Source organism: Callorhinus ursinus, unplaced genomic scaffold (genome assembly GCF_003265705.2).
Source record: "Callorhinus ursinus isolate GAN/ISIS: 27379988/994484 unplaced genomic scaffold, GSC_fseal_2.0 scaffold23, whole genome shotgun sequence".
Lineage (NCBI taxonomy): Eukaryota > Metazoa > Chordata > Mammalia > Carnivora > Otariidae > Callorhinus > Callorhinus ursinus.
The window spans coordinates 25,087,932-25,110,405 of record NW_027397085.1 but is presented as its reverse complement, the minus strand read 5'-3'; the positions used below and the strand labels follow the sequence as shown (position 1 = coordinate 25,110,405).

The following is a 22,474-nucleotide window of genomic DNA, read 5'->3' as shown; positions in this document are numbered from 1 at the left end:
ATCTTCGAACTGCTGTAGAAAACCACTCCTCTGGTTTCTACCACAGTAGATTAGTTTTGCCTATGTTGTTGAACATATCGGGACTGTGTTCATTTTTATTGCTAAGTATTCCATATATTCTGCTATATGACACTCCACAACTTGCTTATCTGCTTCTGCTGATGGAGATTTGAGTTGTGGCCACATTTGGATATTAGGAATATAGCTGGTAGGAATATTCTTGTACAGGTCTTTTTGTGGATGTATGTTTTATGTCTCTTGAGTAAGCACCCAGGAATAGAATTGCTCGGTTATAGGAGTGTATTTTTTTTTAAAAGATTTTATTTATTTATTTGAGAGAGAGAGAGAGAGAGAAACAGCATGAGAGGGGAGAAAGTCAGAGGGAGAAGCAGGCTCCCCACTGAGCCGGGAGCCCGATGTGGGACTCGATCCCAGGACTCCGGGATCATGACCCGAGCCAAAGGCAGTCGCTTAACCAACTGAGCCACCTAGGCGCCCATATAGGAGTGTATTTTTAACCGTAAGAAATTGCCAGATTTAAAATGTGGCTATTTCATTGGCAATCCCGTCAGAACTGTGTGAGAATTTCAGCGGTTCCATGTGCTCACCAAAATCTAGTATTATCTTTTTGATGTTAGCTACTCTAGGGGATATAAAATGGTATCTCATGGTTTCAATGAAAGGTACTGAGCACTTTTTCATGTGCTATTAGCCACTGAGACAACTTCTCTGTAAAGTATCCATTCAAGTATTTTGCCCATTTTTGTTGGTTCTTTGTTGTTATTGATTTGCAAAAGTTCTTTGTATATTTGGATACAAATCTTTTTTTATATATATGCATTACAAATATTTTATCCCTATCTTTCAATGATCAGAAATGTCAGAAGTTTTAAATTTTCACGAAGTTTATTTTATCATTTATGATTAGTGCTTTTTTGTGTCCTATAAGAAATCTTTGTTTATCCCAAGCTCATGAATACATTATCCTTTTTTTCCCCTACAAGTTTTTGTGTTTACATCTATAGTTTAAGCTTTTGTGTTTAGTCCTAGGATCCATTTAAAACTAATTTCTGCATATGGTGTGAGGTAAATAGTAAGGTTCTTTCTTTTTTCCTATATGCTTATCCAGCTTTCCAGGACAAGTCATCGAAAAGATTTTATTTGCCCCAATACATTGCCTTGGGTTTGTTATTATAAATCAATTGAAAAATGTCTATAGGTCTGGGCCTGGACTCTGCGTTCTGAGTCAAGGATCTCTTTGTCTACCCACCTGCCAGGGTCACTCTGTCTTGATTCCTGTAGCTTCATAGTAAGTCTTGCAATCAGGTAATGTGAGTCTTTCCAATTTGCTCTTCTAGTTCCAACTTGTTTTAGCTGTTCTGGTTCTTTGCATTCCTATATATATATTTTTATAATCATCATCTCATTTTCCTCAAAAAATCTACTTGTTCTTATTAGGAATGTTTTGAATGACTTTCAAAGAAAGACAAATGACTTCCAAGGAATTTGTCCAATTAATCTAAGTTGTCAAGTTTTAGTGGCCTAAAGTTGTTCATAATGTTTCCTTATTGCCTTTTTAATGTCTTTGCGATCTGTAAGGACATGCCTGCGCTCTTTCATTCCTGATCATCATAGTTTGTGCTCTCATTCTTTCTTCCTTAATCAGTCTTGCTAGGGGTTTATCAATCTTATTAACATTTTCAAAGAACAAGCTTTTTGATTTGTTACATTTTTCTATTGATTGCTTTTCATTTTGTGTCATTGAATTTTGCTCTTATACTTATTTCTTTCTATTCATTTTGTAATTTGGCTTTCTTCTAGTTTCTTAAAATAGAAACAGAGATTACTGATTTTTGCCCTCTTTTCTTTTCTAATATAAGCATGTAATTTTATAAATTTCCTTCTACATGCTGCTTTAGCTATATCACACGACATTTTGACAAGCTGTGTTTTCTTTGACAACACTTTGAAATATTTTCTAATTTTCCTTGTAATTTCTTGATGCACACATTATTTAAAAATGTATTGTTTAGTTCTAAAATATTTGGGGATTTTCTAGGAATCTTGTTGCTATTAAGTTCTAACTTAATTTAATTGTTGTTAGAGAATATACTTCCATTTCAGTCTTTTAAAATTGATTGAGACTTATTTCTTAGAGCTCCAGATATGGTGTAACCTGATGAATGTTCCCTGTGCACTTGAAAATAATGTATATTCTGCCGTGATTTCACATGGTTTATAAATATCATGTAGGTCTAGGTGATTGGTAGTGTTTGGATATTCTATGCACATCACTTGCTACTGTCCACTTGTTTACTTGTCCTATCAATTACTGGAAGGAGGAGGTTAAGATCAACTATAATTGTAAATCTAATTCCCTCTTTAGTTTTGTCAGCTTTTGCTTTGTATATCTGGAATTTCTGTTTCTAAGTTAATATACATTTATAACTGCTATGTCTTCCGGATGAAATGGCCCTTCTGTCATTATGAAACGTGTGTCTTTATCTCTGATATTATTCCTTATTAATTCATCCTTCATACTTTATAGCCACATTAGCTTTCTTAGGCTCGTAGTTTGCAGGGTCTCTTTTTCCCATCCTTTTGTTTTAAACCTAACTTCTTATTTAAAGCATGTGTCTTAGAGACAACAAATGGTTCGGTCATGCTTTTGTATCCAATGTGAAAATCTCTGCCTCTTAGCTGCAGGCTTAGTCGATTTGTTTCTAATGTAATTGTTGATAAGACTGGTTTTAAGTCTACTATCTTGCTATTTGTTTTCTATTTGTCTGTGTCCCTTCCTTCCTGTCTTTGTTCTTTCCTATTTCCTGTTATGCTAATCATATATTTTAAAAAAAATTTCCGCTTAATTCCTTTATTGACTTTTCCGTCTTTTTTCTAGGGATTACAGTAGGCAGTCTATATGTATCCCCTTATATAAAATACTTGGAAAACTGTTCCATTATCTTTATGCCCTTTGTGCTATTCTCATCATACATCTTCCATCTGGCACCTAGTAGGAACACGATAAATATACACTGAGTGTGTGGATGGCAGGTCGGAATAAAATATCTAAGAGAAGGGAAGTGTTGCATTGTAACTTTGACTACAGTTAGTCTTGTTGTGTTTCCTAAGTCCAAGATTGGTGGTATTTTTATGGATTCACTGAGGTCATCGTTCTCAGTTAATGGCTTACTGAATATCTAGGGGGTACAGTTGTGACAGAATAGAAAGAACAGTAAACATGGAGTCAGGGCTCTTTGTTTTAAGTTATAGAAGACCAAGTTGAAATGGCTAAGCTAAAAAACAAAACAAAACAAGAACAGGTGTTTATCAGCTTTCAAAATTGAGTTGTTTAGTAATGCCACATCCAGGGGCTCAAAAAATGTTAAGCCTCTCTATATGTGTCTCTCTCTGCTCTTTGCCTCTGTTTCTCTTTTGTGCGCTGGCTTTGCGATCTGTAAGGACATGCCTGCCCTCTTTTCTTTTCTAATATAAGCATGTAATTTTATAAATTTCCTTCTACATGCTGCTTTAGCTGTTGGAGAGAGACTCTCCCCACACAGCAGGACAGATAATTTCTGGGAATCCCAGGCCTGTATTTTTTTTCAGCTCAGCAAAGATTCTTATTGGCTCAGCTTAAGTCACATGATCTGCCCTAAACCAATCATCGTATGCCAAGGAATGTGGCACTGTGATTGACAAAGACTGAGTCATGGGCTCTGTTGGTAGTTGGTCAGGGAATAATTGATATTCCCAACAGGGTCTGGCGGAATGAGGGATGAGATACTGAAAGGAATTTGGAGAAAACAAATGAGAAAGTGTGTTGGCCTGTCCACTGCAGATTACTAGAATGTCTTTTAAAGTCCTGTCTCCATGATTTTCTGTATGACTTTAGCCAAATCGCTTCCCTTCTTTAGCTGCATTTTCTCATCTGCACAGTGATTTCTGAGATTTCTTCTATCTCTAACATTAGAAGTGATATGTCTGTCCTTCAAAAGTGGAATGAATAAATTAAATAATATTCATATAATGAAATACAGTAAGAAAATGAATTAACTAAAGTCACATATTTCAGTATGGGTAAATCTCAAAAACATAAGGTTGACCAAAAGTGTAACTTGAAAAAGGCTACCTCCAGTATTATACATGTAAATAAAATATTAGAACACAAGATAAAAATATAAAATTCACCCCAATTTGGGACTGCAGCCATGGCTGTGAAGGGAGGATGGGAATGGAAGGTGGGAGGAGTACAGAGGGGCCTTCAACTCTGTCATATTCATCATGTTTTGCTTCTTAAAAAAGATGCAAAAAAAAGTATGGCATCATATTATGTTTGATAACGTTGAGGGGCAGGGGCATGGGTATTTGTTACTTTACACACTAAACTTTCCTGTATGGTTAAAATATTTCAAAAAAATAACAATGATACCTATTGATACAATACGATTTACCATGGCCCAGGTCCTCACCTAACTTTCCATAAACCAACTCATTCAATCTATGTATCAGTTACCTGTTGGACGGCACATAGCATGACTGGGAAACTTAGAATCACTGCACAGGCAACCAGTGGGAACCAGCTCCAGAACTATGGAATGTAGTGGAGTCAGGGAGGCTAGAATACTAGCCCAAGGCTGAGGGAAGTCTAGCGAGATTTCAGGGTGGAGAGAGACACTCAGAGTTGGGCTTTGGGAAAGGCAAGGACAAAGTGGGAGATCAGAGGGAGAAGCCCAATAGGAGAGAACCAGTCAGAGGCTGTCTTGCAGCAGAGAGGGCTTTAGGGTGGTGGCTAAGAGGTGGATGGGTGGAGATGGACCAAGAATGGCCAAGAAATGTATCTCATTTATTCCTCACCAAGGCCCTGAAGGGTTAGTACTACAATGCCCATTTTGTTAATGAGGAAACTGGGTCCCTACTGTCTACTCTCTGAGACTTGGCTCCTGGTAGTGAATCCTGCTGTTCTGAAAGGGAAAAAGAATTTATGACCTCTACTCTCTGTTGGCTCTTCCCAACTTGCACAGTTTCTGAGAAGTTCCCTGCATGACCTAAAAAAAAACCTTCCTTGCTGCTAAGTATAGACCAGTGAAATTACTCATTATTAGATAGTTCTTGCCTTAAAAATATGCAGATAGATTCCTGGAATGATGGCGTAGGGAAGAAAATAGACTTATTTAAAACAAAATAAATGGACTATTAGATGCAGCTAATGCATTCAAGTTTCACCAGGAGAGTTAACCCCCCAGGTAAGACTGTGTTGTCAGGAAGTTTGCTTTGGTGGTGCTCTGCCTCTCTGCCCAGGCACTCCTAGGAAGAGAGATGGTACTTGCTAGAGGTTGCTCCTGGCCGGATCACCACCTTTTAGTGAGGACAGGCTAGAGGCCAAGCCCTGCATGTGGGTGGGTGGGACGGGACCCTGTCCTCAACCTGCTGACGGCTTAGCAACAGGTAACAGCGGGGCACAGAAAGCCTTCACAATTCACACTCATAAAATTAACTTTCTGTCAGTTTGCCCGTTATCACATCACAGGAAACAGCGGGATGAATTTTTATGGAATCTGGAGGGTATGTTTGAGATAGTCTGATGTAAAAAGTAGGCTCTCTGGAGTGCACAAAAATTCACTTTAAGGAGCCTGAGGAGGGCATTTCCAGCAGATGAGCAATTGCCCTCCCGTGTACCTGAAACTGAATGGGACTGCAACTGGGAGAATAATGCATGGCATAATGACACTGTTAAGAATAGCTAATATTTGTTGAGTGCTTACTCTATATTAAGATGAGACAGACAGAGAATAAACCAGTGGTTTTATATATGAGCCTCCAGAGGAAAGTCACTGAGGGCAGATGTTCCCAATTGTCAACTCTCATTAGCAACGATCCAGTTGCTTCTCACCAAGGCAAATATACGAACTGCTCCAGGATGAAGAGCAGCAGGAATTTATTTATTTCACTACATTTAATAATTCTCCTGGGCATGTCAGGGAGGCCAGTTACTTCCTCTGTTACCACCATTAATAATAGCTACCATTTGCCACGTGCCTGCTATGTGCTAGGCAATGGACTACAGGCTATGACAATGGTTCTCTCTCCATATTGTAGAGAAGGAAACCAAGGCTGAGTAATTAAGCACTCACATGGGCTAGGCTGCCATGATTGTGATAAAATCATCTCAAACCCAGGTCAGACACTGGGATGACGAAAGAGTTCTTTGTGATTTATGCATTTGTAAGAGTTTCATCGAGATATAAAAATTCACACATGCTTACTCAATAACGAATCCCTTTTATTGAAGATATGAAAATGGTATCACATCAACACTGTCCTTGGAAAGTTTGTTTTGGAGGATTATTGGTTTGGGGTACCAGAGGGGGAAATGATCCCTAACATAGGGGTCAGAGCTTGTCACTTGATTCCTCATTGTACCGGCTCTGCGCCCTCTTGAGCATCTCTGCCCAGACGAGTCCTGCCTCCTTCCATCGCCAGTCCTGACATTCAGATCTAATCATGCTCCTCTTCGGCTAAGAAACCTTTCACAGTTCAGCATCTTTAGAATTAAATCCAAACTCTTCCACGCAGCTTCTGGGGCTCTTCTAGTCTGGTCACAGCCTGCATCATCAACCTCTTGCCAAGAATAATTTCAATGAAAAAGAATTTTAAAAATAAAAAAATTATTTAAATAAAATAATGCTTAAATATTTATATTCGTGGTGTGCATCAGAGTTTAGAAAGTATACTCACATTCTTCATGTCACTTGCTATTCCTAACAACGATACCAGGCAGGTAAGTAGATGAGAGCATCCCTCGTTTTTAAAATACACTTTAGATTTTCGAATAGATTTAGATATACTGAAATGTTCAAAGATAGTACAGTGAGTTCCCAATATGCCACATGCAGTTTCCCCCCATTACTTATATTCTGCATTAGTATGGGGGCATTTCACACCTTTATGAACCAGGATTGATACATTAGTATTCGCTGAAGTCCATACTTTCTCCAGAACTCCTTAGTTTTTACCCACTTTTGTCCTTTTTCTGTTCCAGGAACCCATCCAGAAAGGCACATCACATTTAGTTGTCACACCTTGTTAGGCTTCTCTTGGCTGTGACAGTTTTTCAGACTTCCCTTGTTTTTTATGACCTTTACAGTTTTGATGAGTACTGGTGGGGTATTTTGTAGAATGTTGCTCAATTGGGATTTTCTAATGTTTTTCTTACAGTTATCCTGAGTTTCTTAGGTACTCTTTCTTTCCTCCTTTCTTTCTTCTTCTTTTTTTCTTTCTTTTTTAAGATTTTATTTATTTGTTTGTCAGAGAAAGAGAGAGAGAGAGAGCGCACAAGCAGGGGGAGTGGCAGAGGGAGAGGGAGAAGGAGGCTCCCCGCTGAGCAAGGAGCCCGATGCAGGACTGGATCCCACAGATAATGTTTGAGCCAGAACAGAAAGAATGAGCAGAGATATCAAGAGGATGCCTTGTAGGATGTCTGAACTCTCCTTACCTCTGGCCTCCCTGCTTCCCATTTAGAGTTCTTCCTTTTGGTTAAGATTTATGGCATCATGTGCCGAAGACAGAGTCACAGAGTCCCTGAAGGTGATCTAGGCAAGGTTTTCTTGGTCTTAGACTTAGAGCAGTTGTTCCTAAACTTGACTGCACATTATAATCACCTGGGACCCTGTTAGTATATGGAATCCCTCCCCCAACCTCCACTTCAGAAATGTGATCCCAGAAAGTCTGGAACGGGGATTGGAGATCTGTATTTAACATCCTCCCTCTGAAAAAAGAAAGTCAGTAAAACCAAAGCAGGCAGTCTGCAATCTAATCATCTTGGCACTTCTGTGAAATACAGCCTCTCCAATCCAATCTGTAATATTGGAACTGTTAAAAAAAATTATACTAGAATCTGTATCTTCTCTCACAGCGGACATACGGAGGAACTAAAATATATAAACGTAAGTGAGGAGAGAGATACTGCTTCAGAGGAGCCTCTTGGAGACTTTTCAGTATTGTAACATTAAAATTCTCTTTACAAGGTTAAACTGGGCCAAACCAAGTATAAAAGTGACAGTTTATAGTTTGGTAACTGGGCAGCCCATTTCGTCTTACTGCTCATGATTTATTTGAAGCTCCCTGATCTTGTGCTGTGGTTCTGAGAAATACCCTACTGAGAACAGGGAACTGAGTTACCAGGGTGTAACTTGTCTGTCATTCCAGCTTTTCCAAAGTTGCTTACTAATGAAGCCTCGCTCATTTTCCACAAGCAAAGATTGTTTTCTAGTTTTCCTGTTTTCTAGCAAATATCTTCTTTTCACGTAAATTTATGAAGGCCTTTTTTTGCTTTTCTCCTTTCCCCCCTCCACTCCCTGCTCCTCCTCTCCCCTCCCCCACCCCCTCCCTCTCCCCCCCGCCCCCTCCCTCCCCTCCTCTCCCTTCCTTTTCCTCCTTCCCTCCTTCTACAGTCACAAAACTAATTTGTTTAAACTAATTGTATTGATTGAATAGGGTAAAATCTGAATTTCAGAATATATTAAAAAGAACTGTAGTTTATAGCTTTCAACTACTGTATATTTAGTGACAGAGATGAAGCTGAAAACCTATGGACAGAAATATTGATACAATGAGATTTTCCCAAGTTAAGGATTAGAGAACAGCAAACTTGTAAATAATTTGAATGCACAGTCTCTGGTTAATTGTTTCTACAAAAATTAATGTTGCTGATGTCTTAACTTTTTTTTTATTATAGACATATATACTATAATATTTTATTATTTTCCTTAATAGGATGCTTTTTTTCGTACTCAGGAAAGGTCAACATTTTAGTGCTGCCCCAAATGACCACACCTCATACTAATTTTTGTGATGATGATGATGATGGTGACAATAAAGATAGTCACTGATTTTGAGTGCTTTCAATATGCCAGTCACTTCATATGCATTATTTTATCCAACCCTCATATCAACCCTCTGAGGTAGGTAGGTTATTATTCCCAACTCTAGAGAGGTCAAACAACCTGCCTAAGGTCAGACTAACAAAAGGAAGATTTAGCTTGACCATATAGCACGACAGACCATGATTTGACTATTACCCTATCTCCAATGCCTCATGGGTGCTAGAGTTATACACATACATGTGTGTAACTGATGATAACCTGATGATAGGAACATATTTATATTCTGGGAGGTTAGAGAAGGATCCTACACACAAAATGTCTAAAGTTTTCTCAAACTTTTACTGAAGAGTAACATCATCAAGATGGATGATGATTCCTATTCAGGAACTTCCAGCTCTCTGTCTCCCCATTGAACATAGATTTGACAACCCCAAGGATGAAAGTGGGCATCCAGGATTCCAGTGGGAAAGTTCCAGCACATCGCTGCAGCAAAAAACCCAACGATGGACACATCGAAGAGGGTCAGAACAATAGTTTCACTTTACCCACATAACCCCTCTCCTGAAGGGGCAGAGCTCAATGCCAGATGCCAGAAAAGATCTCCGTGTCCTGATTTCTTTCACAGGGGGAAGCAAGAGCATAGGGAGTAAGTACCCAGCTTCCCAAGATGCAGCCCACGAGGCCCACTTCCTTCTCGCTCATCCAGAACACTGAGGGGATCAGTATGGCTGAGTCTGAGGAGCTGGGAGCAGGGAAGAGAGGTGGGGATTCACAGCAACCAGGATTCAGAACTCAACAAGGGGATGTGGATCTTATTAACTGCTTCACACACTCCATCAGGAGGCCAGCACTGGGGATGCCCTGCTTGCAGGCCCCCTAAGTGGCCCGTACACACGGTTGGCCCATACACACAACGCTAATTCTCTGGGGCCTCCTCTGCACAATGGCTGGCTCCCTGCACCCTCCCCCACTGTCTGGTGAGTGGGAGCTTCTACACACAGCTCATGAGCACATGTGGAAAGCCAGCTCAACACTGTGGGACTGGGAGAAGGCACGCCAACTTGAGCATTTTAGGACACTGCCCTAGGGAAAAAAAAGGGAAGTCCCCTTGACATTGGTCTTGGCAATTTTTTGAATTTGACACCAAAAGCAAAGGCAACAAAAGCAGCAAAACAAAATAAGCCACGGAAATACAAAAAAGAAGTGGGGTTACAATCAAACTAAAAAGTTTCTGCATAGCAAAATCAACAATGAAAAGGCAATCTATGGAAAGGGAGAAAATATTTGCAAATCATACATCTGATAAGAGGTTAATATCTGAAATACCTAAGGAACTCATACAACTCAATAGCAAAAAGAAAAAAAAATAACCTAAATATAAAATAGGCAGAGGACTTGAATTGGCATTTTCCAAAGAAGATATACAAATGGTCAACAGTAAAGGGCAATGCAAATCAAAACCACAATGAGCTATCACCTCACACGTATTAGAATGGCTGTTATCAAAAAGTCAAAAGATATCGAAACCGAGTATTAGAGAGGATATAGGAAAGAGGAATGCTTGTGCACCATGATGGGAATGAAATCGGAGTGGCTATGAAAGAAAAGACCGTGGAGTTTTCAAAATAAAATAACATAAAACCACCATATGATCCAGCATTCTCACATCTAGGTATATATCCAAGAGAAGTAAAATCACCACCTTGAAGAGATAACTGAACCCCCAGCATTATTCACAGTAGCTAAGATATGGAAATAATCTGTGTCTGTTGATGGATGAATGGAGAAAGGAAATATGAGAGATACATATACACATATATGATTTACATATTATATATCTTTATTATTTTATACATATTATATTTATATATATTTTATATTTCATAATATAAGAAAGGAATATTATATATATCATGGAATATTCTGTGTGTATATATATTATATATAAAAATATATATAAAATATAAATATATTTATATATTTATATTTAAATATATAAATATACATAAAATATATATACACACACACATACACAATGGAGTATTATTCAGTCAAATACGGTCAATCATGCCATTTGCAACAACGTGGATAAACCTGGAGGACATTATGTTAAGTAAAGCAAGCCAGACACAAGGAGACAAATACTCATGATCTCACATGTATATGGAATCTACAGATGTCAAACTCAGAAATGGAGTGAATTGGTGGTTAGCAGGGACTGGGGAGTAGGAGAAATGGGGAGATGTTGGTCAGGGGATATAAACTTGCAGTTATAAATTGGGTAAGTTCTGGAGACGTACTGTACAGCATGGTGATAGAGTTAATATAGTTAATATTGTAATCTTGAAATCTGCCAAGGGAGTGGATCCAAAGTGTTCTAGCCATACACATGCATGCAAGCACGTGCGCACGCGCGCACACACAAATGGTAACTATGTGAGGTGATGGATATGTTAATTAGTTTGATACTGGTAATCATTTCACAATGCATATGTATATCAGGACATCACAGTGTACACCTTAAAAAAATAAAGTTTTTTTCAGACTTTCAACGCTACTTTAGGGAACTTAAACAGTCTTTAGTTTGGGGACTCATACTTAAGTAAAATGTGTTTCTCCTATTTTTTTTTCTTCCATAGTAGGCTACCTGTAGGGTAATACCAGTAAGGGTTTAGTTAATTTTGACAAAAACTACTTTGGAAACTACTTTGCAAACCCACAATTTTTAACTCATAACTCTGGCACCAAGTCCCTTTAAGATGATAACTTTCCATTCTGTGAAACATACCACCCTACCCCCAAGTGCAGCTTTCGACATGCTTTTGAAAAGTTCAAATAACTCAGAAACTCAGAAACTTAGCACGTTTTCCCAGACTGTGTTGACTCCGTGGAAAGAGAGAGGAAACCAGTCACATATAAGCAGCCACGGGTTGCTGTCTCCCAACTGGGACCATCTCCTTTTTCACCTAATGGACTCTTTGAAGACTCTCCAGGGTCACTTTGCAGAAACGTGTTTTTCCATGTTTTATTATCACTTCTGGAATGAATACAGTTTCCATCATTCATTTGGCTGCCTCTTGACATAAAGCATATCTCTCTTAATTTCACATTTAAGAATGAGGTGGGGGGAAAGCTGTAGTCTGACAATATTATTGCATAAACCTTCTTTTTACAGAAGAGAGAACATGTTTACCAAAACCATGCTGTTCTCAGCATCAAGTGGTTATGAGAGTAATTCGATAACATGCCCTTTCTGCCTCACAAGCAACTAACTGCCATTCTTTCATCCAGGTGAGCAAGAATATTTGTGGAGTACTTCCTTATGGGAGCAGTCCCTGTTTGGTAAACAAGATAGACTAGATCTTCACCCATGTGAGGATCACCATTTGCCACAAAAGGTATGCAAAGAGAAGAATAAAGTTGCTGGATTTTCTTTACTGACCTATCATGATTTGCTTAAAATTAAATAAATAAGGGGATGGATGTTTTTGTTTTGGGCTTTTATATGGATGCAATGGCCTCCATTTCAATTTGGGCTAGCTGATTTTACTGTTTCTCTATGGTCATGGAAATAGATCTCTCATCTCACCAAATCTTTTGCAAAATACATTTTATTGATCACAAAGGGCCTGCGTGACAGTATGTAGATGGATGAATCTGCACTTATCCTAATTCTAAGCCAAGAAGTGAAAGGGCATGTCCTATGGACTGATTGATAACGCATCAGACAGCTTCTCTATCATCAGAGGCCCCTGAATTGTCTTTATCGTGCCTCCTGAACACTTGCTAATAAAACAGAATTCAGCATAAATGAAACAAGGACAGACAGATAATCTCTGTATGTCTTTTGGAGTCAAACAAGTCTCATGCAGAGGCTTCAAAGTTCAAAAGGGAAGACACTCTACTTCAGCATTGGAGAATAACATAATATTGTAATTTGGTTGTTAAAATAATTCCAGTCTTTCATACTGAAACAAGAGAACAGAAGACTCATTTGTTCATTCATTCATTCGCTTGTTCTTTCCATAAGCGCTTCTTACCTGCCTACAATGAGCCAGAAATGATGCAGGCACAGCTGACAGAGACACGAATAGTATTTGGTCAACAGCTTGAAGCATCCTGCACACTGGAGAGGGCGACAAACACACTCAGGCCTCTTAGGGATGCGCCCTGAGGATGGGTCAGGGCCCTGAAGTTTGGGCCAGGCCTCGGAAAGAAAACCAGGTTGTAACCGAGTTTTGAAAGATAGGTAGATTTTTTTTTTTCCCAGGTGGAGGGAGGGGGTGTTGAGGACAGAGAAAACAGCAGGGTGTGCTTGAGAAACAGCGGGTTAAGTGGCTGCACACAACGTGGATGAGGGGAGATTAGTAGGGAGGGTAGACAGAGAGGAATGCACCACGAGTAAGATAGAGCTCCTGATGGTTAGCAAGGCCAGAGGGCCCTACAGCACATATCTGATTAAAGAGTTTTGCAATCTGTTGTCTAAAAGACCTCTCTAAGAAGAGGAAGTTTGTGAAAGTAAATGGATTTTTTTTTTTCCTCTTCACATTAGTATCAGGCTGTTTGGGTTCTATTTTGCTTGCACTTGGACAGACTTTCTCCTACATTATAATGCAATCTCACAGCTGCAGTTTTATGTTCCTGACTGTAACCTCTCCAAGCAGGTCACAAGTACTATAGCAGGAAGGAAAACTTACAGAGGCCCCAACTTTGTACCTCAGATCAGAGAAAAAATTCAGGATGGGGCTGCCAAACTGGCAGCTTTCTTGGTGCTGAAATTGGTGTGAATTTGTCGAAGTTTTTGCAAAGAAATTTAAAAACATCAGAAATTATGTAACTTGGCTTTGAGAAACATTTTTTTTTTTTCTCCTTTTGGGGGTATTTGGCCTCTCCTCTCTGTCCAAAGAAATGTGCCCATCTGAATCTGGCCCAGAATGGGCCTCCCACCTTATTTCTGGCTCCTCACCCACGGTAGATTTTTCTCACTGCTCATGGGACTCTTACTCAATGTGTCCAGATAAGCTGCTGGAAGGATTTTGGCAGCCAATACCTATCAGTAGTAACCGAAACCTCTGTGCTGCTTGTGTCTAAATGTGAGTCCCAAACATAATTCAAAATTTTCCAGTATGCCCACTGAAGAAGTAAAAAGGGACAGGGGAAATTAACTTTAATAATATGTTTTACTTAACCAAACATATCCAAAATATTATCATTTTAGAAGGGAATCACTATTAAAACATTAATAAGATATTTTACATTCATATTTCATACTCAGTCTTCAAAACTGGTGTGCATTTTTATACTTAAAACACATCTTATTTTGTACATCTCAAGTGTTCAAGAGCCACATGGGCACAGTAGCTACTGTGATAGACAGCCTGGTTCAATATTTTATCTCAGGACCCGGAAATACTTTTCTTCCTTTGGCAGCCAAACCCTTTAAGTGCTAGAAGGGGCTGAATCAGGGAGAGACTAGAGAAAGCCCACTCTCAGGCTGGCTCCCACAGAGAGCCTCAGGCAGCAGGAACTGCCCTTGACAAAGTGGGAATGTCTGTGAGCCAATAAATATTATCATATGTTGCCTATGAGCGTTGTAGAGGAAAAGTCTATGATCAAAGTGGAAAACATTCTTTTATTGCAGCTTTTGCTTTACGAATAAAGTTGGAGATCACAAGAGTCCTATGAACAGAATCCTGGCACTTAGAGAAGATTTCAGAAGAAATCAAAGACTCCAGAATATCAGAACCGGATGAAATTTTGAGGCCCCATTTACATGTTTGGAAACTAAGACCCACAGAATTTAAGGGGCTTTATGAGCCAGCAGCTGGATAGAAGCAATGTCATGTGTAAGACCTGGTTCTCCCAAATCCTCACCCTAATAGTGACACCTTAGCCCTCTATCACGCAGTGACACAACATGAGGAATGCAACAACATCGGAGGAATATACAACTAATTTTAAGGTTGCCTTTGCATAGAATGAGTGGAGACCTAGGTATCACGTGGCTAAACTCATCCATGGAAACAAACAAATTCTTACCATAATTTTTTTTTTCCTTTGGAGGGTGAGGTGGAGGTAGGTATTGGTTTCCTTCCTCAAATGTGCTTATTTTTAAAAAAAATATTTTATTTATTTATTTGAGAGAGAGAGAGAATGAGAGGGGGCAGGGTCAGAGGGAGAAGCAGACTCCCTGCTGAGGGGGGAGCCCAATGAGGGACTTGATCTTGGGACTCCGGGATCATGACCTGAGCCAAAGGCAGATGCTTAGCCAACTGAGCCACCCAGGCGCCTGAACGTGCTTTTTTTTTTTTATCCTGGTCAATTTATCCAAGCAACAGTCACTCTACACTATAGAGGAAAAATAAAAAAGAGAGGAAGAGAGATACACCGAGAAAGTAAAAGAAGGAATAAGGGCAAATCTTTGGGTAAATAAAACTGTTCCCGTGAGGGTTGGGCTGCCCTTTCCATTTACCCCATTTTGCTGGACTTCATGACCTTGAGGGTTTCCTTTAACCTCAAGAGCCCAGGAGTCTAAGATCTGTTTGACACCGCCTCCCAGAACTCGGGGCAGGAGGGAAGGTTTTGGGTTCTGAGCGATTTTTAAAGGGAAAAAACTATAAGCAGATGATTTAATTACCAACCCTTGAACCGATTTATTTTCGGCAGCAGCAGCAGAGTCGTACAAACCAGTGACATGAGTCAAGTGATTACTGTTTAAATGTGAGAGTTGAAGAGGAGAGAGAAAGGAAAAAAATAAAAAGCTCTGACTTCATATTATGGCTTCAGGCCAGACTGCAAAGAAGGAATCTGTGAAATTCAAGGTCCTTGAGTCTATTATTTCTCTTTGCTATTATTTCTGAAACAAGACCTGGGCGAAATCAATTCAGGTTCAGAAAGAATATTACTTTAATTTTCTACATAAAATTGTCAGGAAGTCTGAGTTAGAAGAGGGGAAAAGACAGATGACTATCACCCAAGCAGAAATTAAATGAATAAATTAAATGAAGCAAAGTACGTTTATATTACCAAAACTCTGGTCATGAGACAAAACACATCTTTTGGCATAAACTCCTAGGGGTTTAAAAAACAAACCATCAACACAAATGATGAGATAATGCCCCTGAAAATAAACTCTCTTGGGTGTTAGAAGATCAGTTATAGATCAAACAGAATTAGTTTTATTTTGATGCAAATGTATCCTTAAATTTAAGCTTTAATTAGACTTCATCCTAGAATATGAGATTTTCATAAAAAAAGTAGCTTCTATTCCCCCTTCTCAAGTAACCGACACACAGTTTTTGAAAAACGGGAAAGCTCTTGGGAACATGATTCTGCCTAACAATGATGAAATACTAACTTTCTCGCTCTATTTTCAGAGTGGGTTTTCCACTAACCATAAATTCAATCTGCCTCTAATTCAATCTCTACCAGATGTTGAAAGAACGGCAGGGAATCTGAGGAAGTTGGTGATAACACTTATATGAGTCTTCCCTGCAGAGATATTCAAGCAGGCTGGTGGGACCGTTTCATTGCTATTAAGCTTTTGGCATTTTAAGGGACTTTAGTTTTTATGTTTTACATATTCCTCTTTCCCTCTTGGTTAGCAGAAACTTTTCTAGGGTTTGTTCAGCCTGAATTGCTGGCACGGTGAGATCAGTCAGGATAGTGTATGGTTGTTGGTATGATACAGACTGATGTTTCCACGGTTCTCTCCTTCCTGGGTAAATACCAGCCCATTCTCTGGGTGGAGAAGCAGGTAGAGTTGATTTTTGGCATTCAATTCAGTAAAAGTCTTGGGTGCTTACGTGGTGACCAGCCATGCTAGACGCTGTGTCTCTGAGTGCCCACATGTTCTATGTGGTGAGCTTACAGTCTGGAGATCAAATGACTCTATTTCATATCGCCTTTCTTTCTTTCCTTTTTTTTTTTTTTTTTTTTGACAAACACACTAACCTTATTTCCTCTTAGGTATACAAAATTCATGGGCTGCCCAATTGGGGCAGGCATATCTCCTCTTGGTTAGGATTTATTCTGAATTTCTGTCCCTCAAATAAAAACTGACCTCCCCTACATCCCTTTCTCTCCTGATTTTGCTCTCTAGTGACAAGAGCTAGTTTGATCCATGATCTCCCAGAGCTGGAAGGAAACACACAGCTCACACCGTCCAACATTCTCATTTTAGATATGGGGAAATGGAATCCCCAAGTGTTTGGCTCAACAAGTATTTAATAAGTATCTACTTGGGGCCAGTGAGTGTGCCAGTGTCAGAGTAAGACGAGATTCCTCTCATGATTATTTTGTTGGACTACAATTACAGATAGGTAATTGGAATACTTTAAGCGCAAAGAGGATGGTATGCTTTGGGTGTTATGGCGCTCACGGGGAGGGCATGGGCGGGGGCTCCTTGGATATGATGTCTAGGCCAAGGTGTAAAGGATGAGATGGTATTGGCAGGGTAAAGGCTGGGTGAGGAGAGGCAAAGGGATGCTGCAGGGAAAGGCATGAGCGAAGTCATGAACAGACTCAGCTTGGTATGTGTGAGTCTAGAACCCTGGTCTCTTCCTTGTGAGCCTAGCGTCCCACGGACCACCCCAGATCGCCTCCATGGACTCACGGGAAGCAAACGCCTGGAGAAGGTTCTAAATGATTTCCTTGATTTTGTGGACATCTGCTGCTTTTGCCCGATGGGCAGCCCCTTCCAATGATAACAACAGTTCAACTTCTTTTTTTGGGGAACCATCTCTATTCCACAGTCCCTCCGAGACTTCAAAGGAGGCTGACCCCTGCCCCAAGGCTCCAGCGGTCAGTACCGGACCTGGCTCTAGCTAATCAATATATTCTATCCTCCTAGGAAAGTGACTAGCACAGCAATGTGCATACGAACCAGGCCAGGCCAATGAGATTCAGTTCTACCATGGATTTGTTTTCATTTATGTGAATCCCTTTTTTAGCTTGAGACTCTTTCATCAGCTATTTGAAGGTTCCTCACATGCACATCAAGAAACATTTCTGAAAGCTTTCTATGTCACGGGCATTGTTTTAGGTCGAATTTACATGGAGATTCCAGATGCTATGGCACAGGCATAGACCAGGACATTTGGGAGCTCAGATCTCATGGATGGCTTTTTCCAACTCTGGTCAATCCTGAAAGCCAGCCCTGACCTCTAGATCCAACCTGCCCATGGCAACATAAACTTATTAAAAGATGAGTCTTGTGAAATTTCCGGCTTCCTTGTTGGGTGGGATGGGTGGTAAAACATACAAGGGCGAGGCTTAGGGGACCTCAGCTCGGTCTCCTGTGGGTGGTGACCCATTTTTCTCTTCTTCTCTGAATCACAGGCCTTGGTACTGAGGATGCCACTCAATGATTACTGGCTCAGTGGAGAAGGACTGAGTGAGCCCTGTCCTTGGTCCCTCTACACTTGTTTGAGTTCTTAAGGAGCAGAGCGGCTGTCCTGAGAGAAAATGGGGGCAGTAGAGGCTGAGTTTTCCCTCTCAGATTACCCCAGGCAGCAGTGATGCTGGGCAAGGGGGTGTGGGGTGTGAAGACTGCGGAGGGGCATAGGACCCAGCACCAACCAAGACCTCCAGGAAGGCAGTGAACGCTGTATTCCTGGCATTGCCTGACTGCCACTGAAGAAACATTTGGAAAACCCGGGAAGGCGTAAGGAAGAACAGAGATGTTGCCAGGGTCCCGCTCTGCAGAGCTAACTTCTGTTAACGGTTTTGTGGCTTCTAGGCTTCTTTTCCACACGAATACATTCCTGCACACCTCTAAGCTCATGAACACACAGAGACACCCAGGGCCCTTGGGAACTGCCTCTGTTGCTTTATCCCTGGCTTTTTCTACTGCACAGGGTATCCTGGGCATTTCCCTCCCATGCAAAGTATTCTTAAGCCTGCTGGATTAACCTCCAAACAGTTCCAAGATGCCCTTATCTGACTCCCACGTTTCTAAGTCTGTGCCAGCCGCCTGAGAGCAGTTTTCCCTTGGCCACTATTTCAGGGGTGCAATCTGCCAGCTGCCGCCTTCTCCTCCTCCTGCAGCAGCCAAGTGATTTATTGGCCCCAAGAAAAAGCCCAGGGCCAGGATCAGGGACCAGCCCTAGGGACAGGAGGATGGGAAGTGCCTTGCTAATTCCAGACAGGTATGGAAAACTGGTAGCCATACCGTTCACACCCTGGCTGATGATGACTCAAACGCAGATCTCATCTCACCATCTGCCCCCTGCTTCAAAATGCTCAGTGGCTGCCCATTGTTTTTAGAACGGCTACCTAAATCCTTATCACTGGGGGACTCTGAGCAGTTTGGCCCCTGGGGACCTCCTTGGCACCCTCTCTTCTGCCTGCCCTTGTGGCCCAGACTTTCTTTCTCATTCCTAGCACAGTTAGTCTCTTTCAGGCCTAAGAGGCTCTTCTCTACCCCTTCTGACTCTCCTCCTAATCCTGGACGACTATTTAAAGTCCTACTTACCCTTCAGCCCCATCCGGCGACCTTTCTTCAGGGAAGGTGCCCTTAGGACTGGTGCGCTGGTTTGGTTCCGTGGATCTGCTCTTCGCTGCACTCACTGCACTGGGATTTGCAAATGCCTATCATCCTATGTGACCGCTTGCTTGAATCTCTTTGTCTCCTGCTGGACTGCAAATTTTATGAGGGCAGAGACGTTGTCTGTGCTGCTCCCTGGGTAATCCTTAGTGCCTGGGTCAGCACTGAGCATATATAGTAAGTTCTCAAGAAATCAGTGTAGGATGAATAATGTCATATTGTCATTTTGTGCCAGGATTTTGTGTCCCCTTAGTGCCTGTGGTTCTTGATCACGCCGCTTGGAGGAATGAAGAGGTAGACCAGACGAAGAGTGGTGGGCAGCAAAGCCAAGTGTATTGAGCAAGAGTACAGAGCTCCTGGGGAGGAAGGGGACCCGAGTGGGTTGCCCCCGGAGTTTCTAAGTTTAGGGGTTTTTATGAGCTCTTTTTGCGGAACTTTCTTAAGCAATCAGGGTGTGCTGAGTTGTACCAGTCAGGGCTTTGGTCACATATCTGTCTACCTATTAGGTTAATGTCCACGTGCTGATGGTCTTTTTTTTGTTTGTTTGTTTTGCTGACATCTGGGGGCTTAGGTCTTAACTGCCCCTTGCCCATGGTATTGACAAATGTTTCTGTGGTTAATTGTCTTATTTTAGGACGTTTTGCAGAAGTCATTTCTGCAAAGGCTGCAAAGCAGAATGTCAGTGCACTCCTGTCTAAGCTACAAAACACGATGTCAGTGCTATTTTATTTTAGCTGTCCTGACTCCATATTTTCTTGTTGGGGACCCTGGCCCTGACTACCTAACTGTCAAACTAACTCCTAACAGTTTGGGCGGGAGGGGAGGCAGGGAGGCACACAGAGAGGAGTGGGCTTCATTGCCGCCCCTCTTTCTTCTCGCTTCTCCTCGCCTGCCACCAGCTCTGGTGATTTTTCCAGCATCCCCTTTTCCCTTGCAAAACCCCAGAAAGGACTCCAAACTCCTTGATCTTGCTTCCCTTCTCTATTTGCCTGCCAGAAATAGGAAGCAGGAGGGAGAGGGGTCGGGACCACAGGGTTTCGTTTCTAAAACACAAAGATGACCCAAACTGTCCAGAGGACTCTGAGTGTACTGGAGCAAGCAGAAACCTCATACTCATCAAAATGAACCAAGGTCGTGAGGCAGAGTTGATGAAGGCTCTGCTGTGGGAACCAGGTCATCTCAATGCCTTGAACCCAGCACAGCCTATCCTTGTATAACCCAGCAAGTCAGAAACTAGGGCGGGAAATAGTTACTATTTTCCTGTTTTTGGTCTGGAGCTCAGCTTTCCTCCACTTCCCTTTGGAGAGGTGATGGCCATTGGCTGTGACAATCACACCCTTCCCATCCACGAGCCCACAGGATGGTGTGACACATCTGCCCACTTAAAGGCGTGTTTTTCTCCGTCGCTGCTGAATCTCAGCTGGAATTTGTATTTCTGAAGTGTATCCCCACCCAGTTACCAAGAAGGAGAGCATCTCCCACAACCACAACTGCCGAGCCTCTATCGTGACTGTATGCAGTCACTTCTGGGCTCAGAAGCTACCAATGACTCTTTTTGGTTAGACAGGAAAATTCAAGTTCTTTGCCAGATGTGCAGGGCCCTTCCGATCCGGGTTTCTTCTGCTGTGTCCCCTTCTGGGAGGTTGCTGTGTCGGCAAGGTCTGCTTGGACACAGGTGGTTCCCCGACTGCTACTTTGTTGGTGGGGTTCCTCCTCCTGCGCATGTCTGACAGCCAGCCCCACCATCAGTTCCTTCAGGATCAGCACAAACCCCGCCCTCTCCCCTGCCCAAGTCTTTTCCGGCTACCTCAAACCAAAGCCAGCAGCCCCCTGTGTCCTTGCTCACTTGGCTCTCGGCAGCATTCACCTCTGCGGCTGACCTCTCTAGTCCCCTTCGTCTCTGTGATACCCAACGGTCCTTGTCTGCCTTTGCTGTGGTTACATCCTTTTCGACCCAGACATTAAAGGTGGCATTTCTCTAACCGTGGCTCCAGACTCTCTCCTCTCATTTCCCACCTACAGGCAACTGACTCACAAATCTCTATCTCCATCCTGGATCTTTTGTCTGGGTTCTAAACGCTTATATCCAACTCTCAGATTCTCAACAGTGTCTCACCCCCAGGGTGCCCAAGACAAACTCATGATCTGCTCCCCACTGGCTCTGCCTTCAATCTTGCCCTTTCTAGGGTTCTTTTTCCTCAGTGAGTAGCATCACCATCCAAGCAGTCACGCAAGCCAGGGTTCCGGGAGTCATCCTGGGCCCTCTTGTTACAGACACAATTATTCATGCCTACTGTGCGCCAGACTCTGGCTTTCACTCATGTGTGTCATACTGTCTTCGTTCTCTGTAGACATGTGAGCTCTTTGTGCAAAGACTGCAAGTTCCTGGAGAGAAGAGATTCTATCTCTTATGCATCATGCCGGGCCCTAACTTCAGCAGACTGCTACGTTCCTAGCAGGCACTCAGTAAAGGTTTACTGACCGGTTAAGCAGCCATAGAGCAATCAATGATGCACAACCAAGACAGACAGGCAGAGGCTAAAAAAGGACTATTCGGTGATTCTTTAGTGCCACCTGATACCAGATGTCCAATTTAAGAAAATGTAAAGGATTTTAGCATCTCTTTGTGCTTTTTAAACATGTGATTTAAACAGGGGAGTGTGTGCGTGTGTTTTCTAAGTCTTTATTTGAATTCGAGTTAGTTAACGTTTGAGTGTGTGTTTTTAAACCAATGGAGAGCCTAATTCCAAGTGTTAAGCTTCTGAGTTTTCAGATGCACACCAGGCAATGGAAGGGCTGCCTTCAGAACAACAATTCTGTTCCTTACAGAGCAGGGTTGGGACAGGAAGCAAGCATTTCTTCCTTGTTTTATCAAGTGTTGTGGTGCAACGCATCAGGTCATCGGCATGAAATAGAAGGTTGAGTCCATTCTGTCATAATGTGAAGGGTTATGTAAGGTGAAAAGACTAGAAGAGAGGTGACTTATGAAACTCCCTGAAGACATAAGAAAGGGCCAGATTTACCGCATGGGGTGAGCAATTAC

The 22,474-nt window shown here is 41.7% G+C and overlaps 1 long non-coding RNA gene across 1 annotated transcript; it reads right to left on the bottom strand.

Annotated features, from left to right (window-relative positions):
• Window positions 1-6,262: 6,262 nt before the first annotated feature.
• Window positions 6,263-19,805, bottom strand: LOC141374904 (uncharacterized). The gene is made up of 2 exons (XR_012382104.1): window positions 19,360-19,805; window positions 6,263-6,621 (listed from the first exon to the last, which is right to left on the bottom strand). It is a non-coding gene; the product is annotated as an uncharacterized lncRNA (long non-coding RNA).
• Between the last annotated feature and the right edge of the window lie 2,669 nt (window positions 19,806-22,474).